This window comes from Coffea arabica, chromosome 3e (assembly GCF_036785885.1).
Source record: "Coffea arabica cultivar ET-39 chromosome 3e, Coffea Arabica ET-39 HiFi, whole genome shotgun sequence".
Classification (NCBI taxonomy): domain Eukaryota; kingdom Viridiplantae; phylum Streptophyta; class Magnoliopsida; order Gentianales; family Rubiaceae; genus Coffea; species Coffea arabica.
In genome coordinates this window covers 19,856,980-19,874,787 of record NC_092315.1, presented here as the reverse complement: position 1 = coordinate 19,874,787, position 17,808 = coordinate 19,856,980, and the positions used below count along the sequence as shown (strand labels likewise).

Below are 17,808 nucleotides of genomic sequence, written 5' to 3'. Positions count from 1 at the left end.
AGGGAGGACTTCATGTTAACTCAAGTAATGCTCTAAATTTCTAGATTTGATGCATAAGGTATATAGTTTAGTTTAGAGTTTCTATAAGTGACCTTTTGATGTATTTCTTTGCTAAGAACATGAACTAAATACCTCTTGACATGTTAGCTATTATTTATTGTGTTTTCACCATGCAGATAAGGTTGAAATCTGAAGTTAGAGAAAGGAATTTAAGGACAAGTTGCTGGAAATTCTTGTTTGAGTTGGAAGTTTGGGATGGTTTTGACATATTTTGCTCAAGATACTTGCTAATATTTTGATCTTCACATGTATGTTGATTTGGAGTTTTTCACAAGTATGTTGATTTGTAGCTTTTCACAAAGAGTTTTGGTGAAGTAAATCTAGTTCTTTAGATTGTTTAGATACTGGATTTTTGCCATGAATCTAAGTAAGAAAAGTTAGGATTTTGGAGAAAAAGTTATTAAGTCCTTGCTGAAAATTTTGCTACGGTTAGCTGAGAGGGCGAGAGAGAATTTCATCTTTATTGCTAGAATTTATGTGGTGATTTTGACATATTTTGGCTCAAGGCACTTGACAAGAATTTGGTCTTCACACCTATGTTGGATTTGAGCTAAAACAAAGAAGTTTACGAGGAAAAAAATGATTTGCTCCAAAACATTTTATTTCTCAAAATTTCCAACTTTGAACCTCAAGAACCTTGCCTCGTTTTCTTCAAAATTCGTGACTAAAATTGACCTAGTTTTACTCCATAGTTTGCTTGAGACATTGACCTATCATGTATGTAGTTTTTCACTTGATTTGAACAAGAAAACCTTGTGAATTTTGAAGGAAAATACAAGTTATGTTTGTTGGAAATTTGACAGCTTGAGTAGTGGTTTAAGAACTCAGGTTTAGTTGCTTTTGACCTTGGGTCTTGAAGAAATTTTGACACCTTATTACTTTTCACATGCTCTACTATATATGATCGCAGGGTTCAAGAGTGGCCTAGGGGGCGAACCTGTGATTGAAGTGTAAAAATTGTGATAAGTCGGTGAGTGTTCCAACTGCATGTTAGGATCAAGTGATTTACTTGATTGATTCTTCATGTGACTTGTTGATCGAAATGTGATTTGTTGTCTGAAATTGCTAGATATCTTGACTTGTTATTGCAAAGGCAAGTGTGTACTTTATCGCACTTGACCTGCTAAACTTGCTTGACTTGATATTGAATAGGCAAGTGTGTATCTTATCGCACTCGACCTAACTTGACTGAGCTCTTGTTATCCTATTTACAAGTGAACTAATATACATGTGCATGACTTGAAAGTCAGTTGGAGATGTTATTTCATCGACTATACTTGTTCTTGGAATCCCAAATCCTATCGGCTAGTTAGTTAAATCGAGTCAGTAAGGGCTTGGTCAAGGTGATTGACGAACCACGGGTCTTGTTACTTGTTTAATCCACTGGATGCATCATCTGGGATTGGTATACTCGAGTATTACTACCCACTTTTTTGGCATTTGGGCCCAGTAAAGAGGGTTGATCGAGGGAAAGGAAATTTGTGTAATGCAATGATCTATGGAATTTGTTTATTCCTACATTTCAAACATTGATGGAGTGTCAACGAACTCGAAAAATGTTGCTGCTGAACTGGCTTGCAAAAGCCAACTGTATTCTTTGAGTTGCAAGTGAAATACTGAACGGAATTAAGTGCTATGCCTGGAATCTGGCAGGAGCGACCATATCAGTTGTATCAACGTTTAAATCTTGAATGCTCTGCTTGGAATCTGGCAAGAGCCACCGTATCAGTTGTATCAATATTTGAATCCTGAGTGCTCTACCTAGAATCTGGCGAGAACCACCGTATCAGTATCCGTATCCTTTTCTTCTGTGCTAAATTGTTTATTTGAAATTGTGAACTATTACTGCTTTCGTTTGTAACTATTAACTTTTTTCGCTTTAAGATTTGATATATGTGATTGTCATCTTGCCAATTTGACTGCATGTTTTCTTGGAACCTCACTGGATTTTTAGTTCATCCCATTATTTGTTTTCCTTAACAGGGATTGGAATCATGGATCTGAAAAATAGTGAGTTCGAGAGTTGCAATTTTCGCTTTAAGTAATTGCCATCCTAGTTGTACTTAGCAAATTCATTGAACAATTTGTATGTCAATCCATTTAGTTATACATATAAGTATGGATGTTTTAAAAAGTTGGATGATTTGTAATGTTTGATTAAGAAATTTCGTACTTAATTTGGCGTTAATGTTATCTCTCAAGTTAATGTTAGTGAGTGAGTCCTGGCGAGAGTTGGACAGGCAGTCCGCTAAACCTTAGGGTATGCTCTAAGGGGGAGTGGGGTCATCACAAAAGCACTTGTTACGTTAGTGCAGCCTCCCGAGTCAATCATCATGCTACACACTTTGTCTTTAAGTGACAACGAGTGTCGACATTTTCCCATTGGAGCTCGTCTTTACTAATTTGTGTAGTAAGTGCTCTTCATGCAATCAAACTAACCTTGTCATTTGTAGGGTGGCACTTGGTTCAAGTTTAGGAATTGTAATTGGAATCACGTCCAATAATTCAGTATGGGATTTGATCAAGAGTATCATTACAATGACTAGTGTTTGGAATATATTTATAAGGTTTCAGAATCAACTTATTTTTCATTTTCTTTTCTTTATTTTTTTGTTTTTCCCTTTTTCCTGCTTCTTTCTTCCCAGCCCTTAAGTACTCATGCTTTACCAAATTCTTTTGAAGCACCACCTGACCATCACCAATCAACCTTGCAGTCTGTGTAACATGGGAGAGCGACTGACAAGAGATGAGAGAAAGGCTTACACAAAAAGAAAAAATAGACAGCAGAGAGAACTAAATAGAGAGGAGCAACTACCATAGAGTATTGGAGGAGAGAGGAAGAGAGTGAAGACAGAAGAAAAGAGAAGGTGATAGAGAGATTGACAAGAAAGGAGAGAGAACCAGATAGGGTGGGGCTGCTGCCATGGAGGGTTGGATGAAAGAGTGAAGAGAGATGAAAAAGAGAAAAGAATGATAATGAAATCTTGCTCTGGAAGATGGAATGAGAGGGAAAAAATGAAAAAGGAAATCTGATGGTAAGGTGCTGCCATGGAGGTTGGGCCGATGTGATAGAGTAATGAAAACGATAGGTTTTCTTTTCTTTTTTGAAGTCTTTGAGTCAAATTGAGTCAAATTTGGAAATCCACCAAAACCCCCAAATTTGTTAGGGATTGAGAATCCCCAAATTTTAATGATTCACTCCAAGATATTGAATCCAATACATGCAACCCAAACAGTAAGAATTGCAATTATTTCAATTAATAATTTCGATCCCCTTTTACCAAACTACACCTAGGTAATTCCTCTATCTCACTGGTTTCCTCGATAAGTGGTGGCATCCTCTCATATTCGGCTTCATCGTCCGTGAAAATTTCCCCATTTGATAGAACCATTACCGCTTTTTGATTCAGGCATTGGCTGGCTATATGCCCTCTCCCTTGACATGTAAAACACATAGTGTCATGATTACGGGACTGAGATGGATCATTCGCGGGTATTGAAGCTCCCTTCGATTCACTTCTTGGCATTTCTTGCTTTGGCCTTTGAGTGAGGAACTGGTTGTCCCCATCTCCTCCTTTATTGGCTGATTTCATGTGATTGGAGGTGAATAAGTAGGATGGAATCGTGTTTGACCCCTCCTCTTGAGCCTCCGCTCAATTTTGATTGCCTTCTCGACCATCTCGGCTATCTCTATATAGTGTTGCAATTCTAATTGGTCAGCAATCTCTGGCCTCAAACCATTTAGAAAATGAGCCATGGTTGCCTCTCTATCTTCCACAATGTCGCCTCTTAGTAAGGAGATTTCCATGTCCTTGTAGTAATCTTCGACACTTCGGCTGCCCTGCATCATGGTTTGGAGCTTATGGTACAAGTCTCTTTGGTACTTACTTGGAACAAAATGCCTGCTCATGATACGCTTCAATGCAGCCCACGTATTGATAGCCAGTTCTCCACATCTTCGCCGACTTGTCATCTTTTGGTCCCACCAAACTATGGTGTAGTCAGTGAACTCTACCACAACCAATTTCACTTTTTGTTCCTCAGAGTAGTCATTGCAATCAAAGACCAATTCAATTCTCCTTTCCCACTCAAGGTAAGCATCTGGATCGGATCTCCCTTTTCAAGGAAAAATTTTCATTTTAATGCCTTTTATAGTGTCCCCAACTAGTCTTGTATCCTTCGCAGTCTCTTAAGGTGCTCTTCCTCATCATTAGAGCTATCAGATTCTTCTACTCGACTTTTGCCGTGGAACGATTTGGAATTGCTAGGTGAACTTCATGTTTTGTAAAGTTCTTCATGAATTGGCTCCAAAGCTTGGTCTAGCATCTTCGTAAATTTAGCTTCTAGCATTTCAGTGAAAATCTTAATATCAAATGGTTGAAGATTTTCTTCACCACCATTAGACATTGTTATATGAAACCTACAAAAATTGGTTAGTAATAAAAGAAATAACCTCACACTCTCCCTTATGTGTTTCACTCACACTCGTGTATCACTCAAGTGTATGTAACACTCTCATATTCTCATCAATTAGTTCTCAAGGCACTTGATTGCTTCACTTGAAGAAATTAGAAATTGCTCAAGTGTTCCAACCGACTTGTAGTCAAGAATCACTCAAGGAGTGGTTAATGATAATTCGGTTCACTTGGACTGAGTGTTGAGCTCAAAAAGGACTAGATTTAATTCAAAGGACTCGTGACTGCTTGCTAGAATTTGGACAAAGATGGATGAACCTGAGCGGATTAATTTGGACAAGGAAAGACGAAACCTAGATCACTAGGAAAACTCAAGGAATCTGAAACTGTTTTGAAATTAATGTGGCTGGCTGTTTTGGAATGAAATCTCCTACCCTTTCCTACTCAAATCAGGTTTTTAACTTCCTCTTAGTCAAATCCAAGAGGTACTAGGAAAAGGCTTTCAAATTGGAAAGAAATTTCCTTTGATAAACCACAAGTGACTAACGAAATTGTTTTGGAAATCCAACTAGGGTTTGGTGTTTCATTTCTTGATTCATTTTTTTTGAATTTGAATCAAGAAGAAATCAAGAATCGAATTTCCAAGCCAAAGTTGTCCATATTTTTGTTTATTTCTGCAACCAACACTAGACCTTCAAGAATGTAAGAATTCAAGTTTGGTTGAATAATAACTCAAAATTCCTCAAGGTCTTTCAAGAACCCTTCGAAAAAAATTCAAGAAATTCCCAAAAACTTCAAGAACCTGTGTCGCAGCTTAATAAAATCAAGAAACACTTCAAGAACGGGTCCAAAAATCAATCAAGTGTTCCAAGAAATTCAAACAGCCACGGATTGACACTTGAACTGCCATGAAGTGACACTTGAACTGCCACGAATTCATGAGTAAGCAGGTTTTTTTTGCTGGAATAATATCACAACTAAATGACACAAATTAACACATAAACTGAATGGAAAAACACGATGAATTCAACAACCAGGAAACTCGGGCAATTTCAACAAGAAAAACCCTAATAAAACGCAAACCCTAAACCCGATGGACAAGAAACCCTAAATGACAATCACGATTCTGGTTTTTTTTTTTTTACAACACAAGAGCCAAATGTAGTAAACCCTAGAATTGCAAGACTCACATGGATGACTCAAGAACAAGACACGGCTAACTTGAACAAACAATTAACAAACAACAACAAATGATCAACAAGAGACAAAAGGGATATACATGATACCGTCAACTAACTCTGATACCAAGCTGATAACGAACCCACCAAGATGGCTAGAACTTTTATCCCACAAAGCCCCGAATTTAGACTCATATATCAAAGTTGAAGTGATGGAAAACTTTGACCCTTCTAACCCATGGAGTTATGAACATTGATATGATCGTAACCCATAACTCAATAGAATAGCGAAGCAAAGTGTTGAGTAAAGCAACGCCACAACCAAGGGTGTTTCTTGGTTGATCAATCGATTGAATACTCTCAAGACAGTCTCTCAAATATTCAAGCAAGCTCTCAAGGAAGCCAAGAGAACAAATTCTCACAATTTATTGCTGGAAAATTCTGAATTATGACACAAAGTGCATGAGACAGCTTATTTTAACATTTGTCGAACCCTAGTTCCTACTCCAACAAGGAAACAATGAAAACAAGTGAAATTCCTACCCAAACTAGGACACATTACCTCGGGCAAGACACTTAACAGAGCTGGCCGTTATTCTCTACTAATAAACAACTCGAACTATTAATGAAATGTTGGAAATAATAACTAAACAATGAAGACTAATCCATGGATCAAGCTTGTACTCGAACTACTCCTCTTGAACTCGAATGTTGTGACCAACCTTGAAGTCATTCTCTTCCACTTCCGAAACTTGAAATAGGGTATAAATGGTCTTGTCTTGATGTTCAAGTCCTTCAATCATCATAGGTTGACCTACTTGATCTTTCACCGCATGAACCAAGACTTGTAGAGACTCCCTTAACTTCTTAGCTCGTGATCTTGTTATTAGTCCGACTGGAACCTTCATGTGTGTATCACCCTCACCATGTCCAGTCATGATCACCATCTCATCACTTTCTCACATGTTTTGATTTTTTATATGATCGATATATGCATAAAAGTAATATTTTAAATTCAAATTTTGCATAGTTGTTATTCATCCAAAACTGACAGTGTATACAAGATATATATATATATATATCCCATTCTTGTTTCTTAGATTACTTAATTATTTTTTACCAAAAATCGATTCATGTCCTCTATTTGGATTTTTCATAATGTCATGTATTGGTTGATCTATTTAGTTCCCTAATTTTGACATTGTTCCAAACATGTCATATGATAATCATTCTCTTAACAAATACAATTTGCTAATCATATATACCAAAAATAATGTTTGGATTTGGTATAGGATTATAGATTGGTTAGTTTTATTTCGTTGCTAATTTTACTTAGTTCCAAACATGCTTACAATATGTAACCCTCCAATAATGTAATTAAATAAATGTAACAAAAATAACTATACATATCTAAAAGAAAAAATAATTTTTTTATTAGAGAAACTGTCAAGGTAAAATTGCATTGACTTGAGTCACTCACAAATTAATTTGGGGAAACAAATTATTGCAGTGATTTTCACTATGAGTTTGCTTTGAAATAGTGTTGTTCCTTAGACAAAAACATTCACATTATTTTGATAATTTTGTGTTCATCCACTCTTTGATGTGGGCTGAAGTTGCAGAAGAAATTGTAAATTGGAAAAAAAAAAAGTCTCAATTGACTCCATAGACCCATTTTTCTGCATTGCTTGTGTAGCTAACCAACTCTTCGGGCTTGAACCATAGGCTGATTTCATCCCTTACAGTCTTAGGGCCATCACTTCCATGAATAATATTCCTTCCAACCACAACAGCAAAGTCACCTCTGATGGTTCCAGGTTCTGATTTCTGTGGATTTGTAGCTCCAATAAGTTTCCAGTCGGATTTTATTACTTCTTCACCTTCCCAAACCATGGCAATGACAGGACCAGAGCTTAGGAAGCCACAGAGGCCATTAAAGAATGGTCTTTTCCTTGAGATCATGATAATGCTTTTGTGCAAATTCCTTTGAAGGAACCACAATTTTCATTGCCATGAGCTTAAAACCTTTGCATTCAAGCGGGATATAATTTTTGCAATCAATCCTCTCTGCACCCCATCAGTCTTGATGGTAACAAAAGTGCGTTCCAACTCTGCAGCATGTGCTTCTTGCTCTGTGAGCATGTAAGCTGCTGCAGGAAGGGCAAGGAGCCCTGAAATCGAACTTCTAGAAGCATTTCCTGGATCCACCTTGTCAGGCACGGCAAGAGTAGTTGCCCTTGCTCTCAATGAAACTACTGTTGTTCGCCCTTCGGAAAAGGCACGAGAGCTTTGCCTGCTGGAAGTAGAAAGAAGAGTCCTTGCAGCTCGTGTAGCATATCTGCAAATTTAAAATCTCATTTTCTTTCTTTTCCTTTTCTCAATTTATCTAATCAAAATTTATGAAAAAACCGGTTCGGGGTTTGAGGTGAAAAGGTCAGAAAGAGAGACCAACAATAATCGCAATGGATCTTCTGTCTCGCATCCTGTGCCACTTTCTATCCCACTTTTTATTATATTGCTATTTCTCTTATATAAATATCATGTTTTAGTTCTTTTTTATTTCCTTAATATCCAATAACTATTAACTTAGTAATACACAAAATTTAACAAACTCAAAAAATCAAAATGCATAAAAAATGAGATTTTTCATGAATTTTCTGCTGTATTTTTTAATTTTCTATTATATATTATTTTTTGGAACTTGTTGTATTTATTTTTTATTCAACTAATAGTTATTGAATGTTAAGAAAACAAAAAAGAAGTAAAACATGATGTTTATGTAAGAGAAATAGCAATATAATAAAGAGCAAATTATCCGATTGGCCACTAAACTTTTGCAATCGTCGAGTTTTGGTCACTCAACTATTAAAAGTCTGGTTTTGGCCACTCAAATATATAAAAGCGAGACGCGAGGCCATTCTGTTAGATTTAGCCGTTAACTTCATCGATGCGTCTGTTTGCACGATTTCCAATACAAAAAGCAGGGTCAATTTAGGAAGTTGAAAATAGACCTTCTTCTTCTTGTTGTAAAAAGCTAATAAAGATTACTTTACCAACTATTTATAAAATTAAAAAAAAAATTGTTTACAGAATAGGCCTGAAAAAATAGATGCAGCTACAAATATACCATTACACGAGTAACTCTAGCTCAGAGAAAAAAAAAACAACAGGAAAGAAAAGGAGAATTCAGCTAAAGAATAAGCACACAAACTCAATACTTGCGATGTTGAATGGGTATATTGGAAGCTTTCCAAATGGCAATTTTCTCAAAAGCTTCAATGGGAAGTACAAAATGTGCATTAGGGAAATTACAATGTCCTCCACCATCAGCTTCAAACCCATAATTCGGAGCACAAAAGTTAGTCGCAGTAACAATAATGGAAGTCCCAAGAATACACCATCTCATGTCCTGAACACGCCTAACTTGAAAGCAAGCTCCACAGATCTGACCCTTTTCAAACAGGACTTTACTGAGTGCAGCTGTGGCTTTCCCGTATCCCATTTTCTCCAGGTCCCCATAACCACAAGCCCCACCAACCGGGTCTCCCGGTTCCGCGACGGCGTAGTAGGTGGCTCTGGCGGATCTCCACTCTGTGTAGGAGGAGGGGGTGGAGGAAGAAGGGAAGTAGTGGTAGTGGGAGCGGACTAGCTGGGGTAGTGGGAGCGGACTAGCTGGGAGAGTAGCATTCATGCTACTCTCAGGTCCTAAATTGTCCCTGCCTTTTGTATTGGAAATCGCACGGACAGACACATCGATGAAGTTAACGGCTAAATCTAACAGAATGGCATCGCGTCTCGCTTTTATGCACTTTAGTGGCCAAAACCAGACTTTTAATAGTTGAGTGACCAAAACTCGACGATTGCAAATGTTTAATGGCCAACCGGATAATTTGCTCTATAATAAAAGTGGGATAGAGAAGTTGACTAAATAACAATCTTTGACCAACATAAACTAATTATCCAAGTTCATATTCCCCATAGAAATAATAATCATTACCATACTAAGCGAGAGTTCGGTTGCTACAGTGAAAATGGACCAGTTATCCGGTAATTTTCAACTTTGAGCGCATTTGGTATTGTTAGTTGGACAAGAAACTTTTTGGAGCAGTTGGTGTGCGTTTACTTTCCTTCTTCAGGTGTGTGCTTCCTTTTGCAAGTAAAATTCATAGATATCAGGCTGGCTTGTGGTCAACTGTCCGATTGTGCGAAATATATTACATTCAAATTAGGACCATCAAATTAAAATAACTCCTCTTACCAACAAAAAAAAATCAAATTAACTCCGCTCGGGAAGTTTATTGCATGGAAATTAAGACCGCTTCACAAATTAAGATCAGTGGTGAGTGGGCGATGTGTCAAGCAGTGTGTGGGAGCCGCATGGCCAAATGCTGCTTTGAAGATGACTTTCTCAGCAGATTGGTAGGCGAGAAAGCTTTATGCGAGTTTGAGCTTCTAAGCTATTTGCGAATTTCAGCTTCTAAAGATTTACGTCAGTTAGAGCTGCTGAAGATTTACGTGGCTTCTGTTTACTTACCATGTATGAATTTACATGTACCATTGATTAAATTCAGGTAGTATAACTGATAAGGTTCAGGTAGGGCATGAATTCTTTTTCTCCTTTCTTCAATTGTGAGACCACAGGCGGTTGATTGATTAGCGTCAGACAGAGTTTGAATCTTTTGTTTCTTGCTTCAATTCTGAGGCCAGCGGTTTGTTTTGTATTTATCAATTTGCTGGTCATAATTGAAGGTTGCATTCACGTGGTTTGCTTGTTTTGGTGTTGATGCATTTCTTTTAGAATTAAGGGCTGCATTTTTCTTGTTATATAGTTAAAGAGCTTAGTGGTTTGTGGTTAGTTATGATTGTGATAGATATTGATGAACGCTTAGTTTCGGTGATTTGTGAAGTGATTTTCTTGTTCAGCTCTTCATGTTTTCCTGTTCATAATTAAGATCTATATTTAACATAAGTAATTGAGGGTACTCGTTTCTGTTCAATTATGATTGTAATAAGAATTCATGAAACCTTAGGCCTGGTGCTTTTGTAAGGTGAACTCCTTACTCTACTTCTGCCTTGATCTTATTTTGTCTGCTGCACTGCTGTTTTCTTGCCACTTGTAGATTACCTACTGTTAAATCTGTTCATTTGTAATGAGATTTTGTGTGCGAGGTTCATAATAAACTATTGGTGTTAAATTTGTTGATCTGTCATTAGACAAGCAATTGGATTTTTTTCTGAATCAGAGGGCAAGCTTCTGTTCAGCAGAGGTAGTAGTGGATGCAGATGGGTTATAGTTAAACGCCTAATTGCCCCTTTTGCTTGGAGATTACTTGAGTTGTAACATAAAAGCTACTTTCCATAATCCTGGAGGAAACAGAAACACGTAAAAGTATGTTTGTAGCATCCATCAAGATGAATGTGTAGGTTTTGTTTCCAATAAAACAATTTTCCATCCCAGTGCTTTAAACGAGTAGGCCACTATTTCTGGAGGTCATTGTTCAGTGCTTGTATTCTTCTTATAGTTCCTTTGCTTTTCATTTCCTTAGGACTGAGTTCGTCATATTCTTCATTGTTTGCCGGTTTCTGTCCTTTTCCCTCTAGGAACTGTCTTAGGCTTTTAATTTTCAAGAATACTAATGATTGGGCTTGGGCATGTTCTAATTTGATATTCGTATTTTGAAAAGTTGATTCTAGAAAAGCTCAAAATCAGAATACCAAAAGCAGGCCTTTTTTAGCTTCTGATTTTGGATCTTTTAAGCTTTAAAAAAAATGTAAAAAGTTGATTGAAAAAGCAGTTCAGATTATTGCATTGTATCCTTGTGATATAGTTGGCAGAATCACAGCGCTTAGCATATATAAAGTTTCAGACCTTTTTGCTTCCTTCTCCTTATTGATTAGCTGCACTTTTTCCTTAAATACAAAAGAGCTCATTTCGCCAAACTTGTGGACTTCTAACAACCACCATTTGGTCCCTGTTCTTTCTCATTTTTGTTTCCGAGTGATAAAGAAAAAGTGCATCCAATATATTTGGCTTATATCTTTCCTTTTCTTGCTAAACACTTCAGTCCTATGCTATTTCTACTCCACTTTACCAAGCAGCCCTGGAAGGATCATTTGTGCAGCTTCATGGTTGTGCTATACCCGTAATCCAATAGGCATTGATACAACCCCTGAGCAATAGGAAATCATCGGTGATGTCATTCAGGATACAAACCATATTCCCTATTTTGATGTTACTTATCAATTAAATCTTTCTGGCTGCTTGAGATTTTGTTTGTTTTACTCTAAGCAGTTGTTCCATTTTTATTTTGCTTTGTGCCTGATAAAAAGTATGCTGAAACGATAGGGGTTCTTTAATTTGAATGAATAGAATTTATTACATTTAGATTTAATAAACAAACAGCAATGTAATGGTGGAAAAATAGCACTTCAATTAAGCCTTGTCTAGATTAACCTCCATCTATTTAGAATCAGGCTCAAATTTCGGCTATGATGGCAACGGGGCGGGGCAGACCCCTGTCTCACTGCCTACTAACTCCCCTGCCCCGCCCCGCTTCCCCAGCGGGGCGCCTACGAGGCTAATGAAAATTTCTTAGATAATTTTATTATAGTCAAATTTTAGCAAATAATCAAGTACTAAAATATCAACACAACATCAAGTTATTATCCATTATAATTTCATAATTGAAACTCATAAAAACAAGGGTTAATATCAGAAACCTCCCTTGAGGTTTCTTCTAATTACACCTAGCACCCCTCATGTTTCGAAATCACACTTAGCACCCCTGGAATGATAACTTTGGTATCATTGTCAACCCTTTATTATTTTTGTTCCACTTTTACCCTCCTTGTGAACTCTATTTATGTAACTCACATCCCTCCAACTTTGGTAACACTATAAAATCGTCCTTGAACAGTGTAACATGTTTTGAACATTTTGTAATTTTATGTAAACTTCTTGTACATATTTATAATAGATTGCGTTTCTGTTATTAAGTTTTATAAATAATTCACATAGAGTTACACATTGTTTAAAAAATGTTACATTGATCTGAACGGAGATTAAAAAAAATGTGACTATGGATTCTCATAATGGCAGCAATAGTTTCAATATGTGGTTGTAGTTGTAAATAAACTTGCTCTTCCATTTTTGTGAAAATGAGGTAGTATAAATAGCTTTTTGTGCATCCTAGTCGAATGGAGTTTGTAAGTTATTAATATTGCGATACCCTATTGTCAAGTAGAAATGGCTTGCTAATGCTATATACTCATGAATTCCCATCATCTTTAAACTACTTTTAGATTATGTTATTATTCACTTAGGAATTGCAATTTTGGCAATAACACTATGTCCATTGCCAAAAGTCAACATCACTGGAAACTCCATGGCTATTTAATATTAGGGAGTGAGATAGAAGCAGTTGTTAGATCAACCATCCCTAAATCATGTAACATTTTTTGAACATTTTGTAATTTTATATAAACTTTTTGTACATCGTTACAATAGAAGTGTGATAAGTTGTTAGTGTACAGATGGGTCCAATATGTAATAATTGTATTTGTGTTGATAAGTTTTACAAATAGTTCAATTAGAGTTACACTTTGTACAAAAAATATTACATAATTACAGAATAGTTTTACATAATTTAAGGAAAACCTCAAGGGAGGTTTCCGAAATTAACTCTACATAAATAGAGTTCACAAGGAGGGTAAATGTGGAACAAAAATAATGAGGGGTTGACAATGATACCAAAGTTGTCATTACAGGGGTGCTAAGTGTGATTTCGAAAACATGAGGGGTGCTAGGTGTGATTAGAAGAAACCTCAAGGGAGGTTTCTGATATTAACCCTAAAAACAATCAAACAAAAGTTATTTGAATACAATCCAACATGATGAAACAAATACAACTAAAGTTGTCAACTTTTCCCTTTTGACACAAATACAATTACTAAGTCATTATTGTATTTTTTTAAAGAAAAAATGTTATTGTGTTACGTGTAATTAGGAATTTTGTATAAATGTATTAGTAAATTTAGTATAACTAATTAATAATTTTATTAATAGACATATATAATTATTAGTATAATTGATAATATCAATTTTATTACATATAATAATATCCATTATATAATACATATAACTAATAAAATCATTATTATAAGTTTGTAACTAATTAAATTAAATATTATATATAGATATAATAGAAATGGGGGAAAAATTCCTTCCCCCCCCTCCCCACCTAGCCCCAACCCCACCCCATTAACCCCCCCGTGAGGCCGGTGCCCGCCCCAATTGCCATCCCTAATTTTAGCATGAAATCTATTGAGCTCAGGTTTCAAGTTCCAGTAGACACTATATTCTCTTCTTTCATACTTGACCTGAGCGTTTTATACTTCTTCTGTTTTTGTGAATTTATACTTTTGAGATTCTTTTTTTTTTCTCTTTAATAGTTATTGGCAAGCCACTATGCTTTAGTTCATTATTACTGGGAATCATAATTATTAATTGAATGCATTTTGGCATGTGGCATGTTGTAAGTTATGAGTTATATATGGCCTGCATTTACAAAAATATATTGAACTGTTAAATAAATATGTGTTGGATCCTGACCCATGAGTTTTCTACACCAATATGTGATGTGCTTGATTACAACAAGAAAATTGACCAATTTAATTAATTAGGATTGGATTTGATCAATCTCCTTTGTAAGCTAATGAACGTTAAATTTAGTAAAACCCAAACGGTTCAAGTACAGGTAATTGATTGCTTTCTTTGTGTACGTGCACTAAATGATTGGATGTATATCATGTATTGTAGATTAATCTCAGAATGATGGTTAAAAAGTCATGAAATATGCAGAATGCTTATTAAGTTTCCATGGAAAGTATTAACAAGATGACGTTTCAGATGACCAATTTTTCTTTCGTGGTTAAATTTAACAAGATGACCAATTTTTCAGATGATGTTTTGCTGTAAGGGTTTGCAAGTGGTAGCTTATGGCTTGGAACTTTTAATTAGTTGCTCAGTCATGGAGCAAAAACTTAAGGGGTTTATGCTCTACTCTTCTGCAGATGTCGCAACAAGATATATCGACCTAAAAGCCCTTATATTTTGGAGACTAATTAATTATCTTCTCTGAAAATTGTCCTCCCTTCCATTGTTTGTTGTGATTGCTTTTTCAATATTTATATGGGTAAAATACCAAAAAACTCCCTATGATTTGATATATGTTCAATTTAACTTTCTCTAGTTTATAAACCTACACTATAACTCCCTGTGATTTTGACTAAATTAAAAATTGAATAGAAAACATCCAATCTAATGGTTATATGTGAAATGTCTATATTACTCCTACTATACGTGAAATGCTTTCCATTCAATTTTCAATTTAGTTGAAATCGTAGAGAGGTATAGTGTAGTTTTTCAAACTAGATGAGTTAAATTGAATATTCGTCAAATCATAGCGAGTTCATTTATATAGAAACAATATTGATTTTTCACGTATAACCGTTAGATTGAATTATTTCTATCCAATTTTCAATTTAGTTGAAATCACAGGGAATTACAGTGTAGATTTTCAAACTAAAGGGATTTAAATTAAATATTTAGCAAACCACAAGAAGTTTTTTGGTATTTTACCCATATTTATATATTTTTTGTGATGTCTTTAATTAGCCACAGAGTAGATCATCTCATGAGAGCTGCTAAGGTATATTGTCTAATCTTTATTAAACCATATATATAGAGACATACACACACACCCACATATGTATAATTCTTTCTCTTATTGCCAGCTACCAAAAAAATTTTCTACATTTTCTCCACTTAACAAATATAAAAGAGCAAAATGGTGAATAAAAGAGCAAAAAAAATTTTCCACTTTTTTTTTTAATAAAAGTGGTATTCAAAATCAAGATAGTTGGAATCTTTAAATGGTGAATTCCAAATCGACTTGTGTTCAAGGATAGGTTAGAATAAAATGCTAAGAAATAACTAGTGGAGCTATTCTACAAATGGGGTAACAAACTCGTGTTTAAGGTTAGAAAATATGTATTTATTAAATCATGTTTTCATGCTCAGAAGAAAAAAGTTGGGCCTACTGTAAATGTTCAAAAACTATAATCTTCTTAAATTGCATATTTTTTTATGAAGAAAGTTTATCCTTTTGCCAAAAACAATGTTTACATGGAGATCCCTTTATATCTTTTTATTTTTTGGCAAAACGGAAGTACCCTCTAACCATTCTAACTCAAAAAACAACCAGGCAGCTTATGATACAGATTGCCAAAAAAAAAAAAAAATTCATCAACCAAGTAACAGAAAGAATCATCAAATAAGTAAGAATTATAAATCCAAAGAACCTAGAAAATAGAAAAGAAAAATTTTAAGCTCAAGAAATTGTTAGATATTGTTATATATCTAAGTCATTATCTTAGTGAAAATTCAAAGAGATTCTTCCATACTCCTCATACTCACCACATAAAGTGCTACCTCCTATACAAATTATCATAACCAAAATCATCAAAATCTCCCAAAAAAAAAACAAAGAGATAGACCACCAAAAAAAGGGAAGAAAGAAAGAAAAATAACAAATATGTATATTTACTCTTGCAAGTTGATGTTGGTCAATATTGAGAGCTCGAGGCTTATTTTCAATAGATGATGTCCTGTCCAAAGAAACTATTGTTGCTCCCTCCATACATGAACACTTTTAATCTACTGATCAAACAATCATTTGCATTGCAACAAAAAAGAATAGGTTCCAATATGAAATCTTGATTAGGAGAAATGGTAATATATATAAACCGAAGTCATGATGGGGCTAGAGTTGAATAAAAATTATGTGTCATGCATCCAGACCTATTAATGTAAAATAAAAAGCCATTGAATATACAAAAAAGATTAATTCAACTTTATGTTGGTTTGAAAATATTTTTAAATATGTTTGAATGCTCATTCAAGTCTAGCAAACAAAATAAAATGATAAACCCATTTTATAATTGTCTTTCTTCTATCAACTGTTAAATGCGAAGTACTAGCAAACAGAAATTGTCAAAAAAAAAAGGAAATTGTCAAATTGCTTATCTTAGAGAAGTAACGTGACTATAAGCAAGACTATGCCTTTTAGTTCTACCTTTTAGGCATTACTTACTGATTAATGCTACATTAAGAATGTTAGATAACCATACCTTTCAGTTCTACCTAATTTTAGGCATTACTTACTGATTAATGCTACCTTAAGAATGTTAGATAACCTGATTTCAAGGTCATGTTTATCTGTGCAATTAGGAAAAACACATACTCACACACATGACTACTATATCTAACAAAGAAAAAAACACACACAAACATAACAGCAAAATAACGAGTCTCAGCTACCGACACATGGCATCAAGGTTGAAAAACTAGTATTCTAAAGCATAAAAATTGAATGATTCAGCAAATTAGTAAAATTCACTAACAAATACAAAAAGAAAAGAACAAAAACTTCAACCTTTTTGTATGGAAATCCTAACTAAAATTTACAAATCATACCCGCAATAAAAAATGAAATGTGCTTATCGGATGCTTCAATTATTAGAGTCATCATGCACAAAAAATAAAAAATAGGTCTAAATCTAGGGCCAAACCTAGATCTAAATATATAACCAGACCTTACTCATACTATTAAAATTGTTAAATTTTGTTCAAGCATACAAAAGAAACATAATATTTTTACCCAGACCTATTAATGTAAAATAAAAAGCCATTGAATATACAAAAAAGATTAATTCAACTTTATGTTGGTTTGAAAATATTTTTAAATATGTTTGAATGCTGATTCAAGTCTAGCAAACAAAAGAAAATGATAAACCCATTTTATAATTGTCTTTCTTCTATCAACTGTTAAATGCGAAGTACTAGCAAACAGAAATTGTCAAAAAAAAAATGGAAATTGTTAAATTGCTGTTTATTTGAGGTACGATGTTATAGAAGCTAAAGAAAGGAGCTTTATCGAAGATTTCATATTTTTATCAAATTATGTTGCAATTTTCAGCTTTGGTGTGTAATCTATTTAGCTTGATTTAGAACTTATATATGTGCAATTTTGATGAAAAGGAAACATTTTAGGGAGGACTTCATGTTAACTCAAGTAATGCTCTAAATTTCTAGA

The 17,808-nt window shown here is 34.8% G+C and overlaps 1 pseudogene; it reads right to left on the bottom strand.

Annotated features, from left to right (window-relative positions):
• Window positions 1-7,306: 7,306 nt before the first annotated feature.
• LOC140038688 (nucleoside diphosphate kinase 3-like) lies at window positions 7,307-8,011 on the bottom strand (annotated as a pseudogene).
• Between the last annotated feature and the right edge of the window lie 9,797 nt (window positions 8,012-17,808).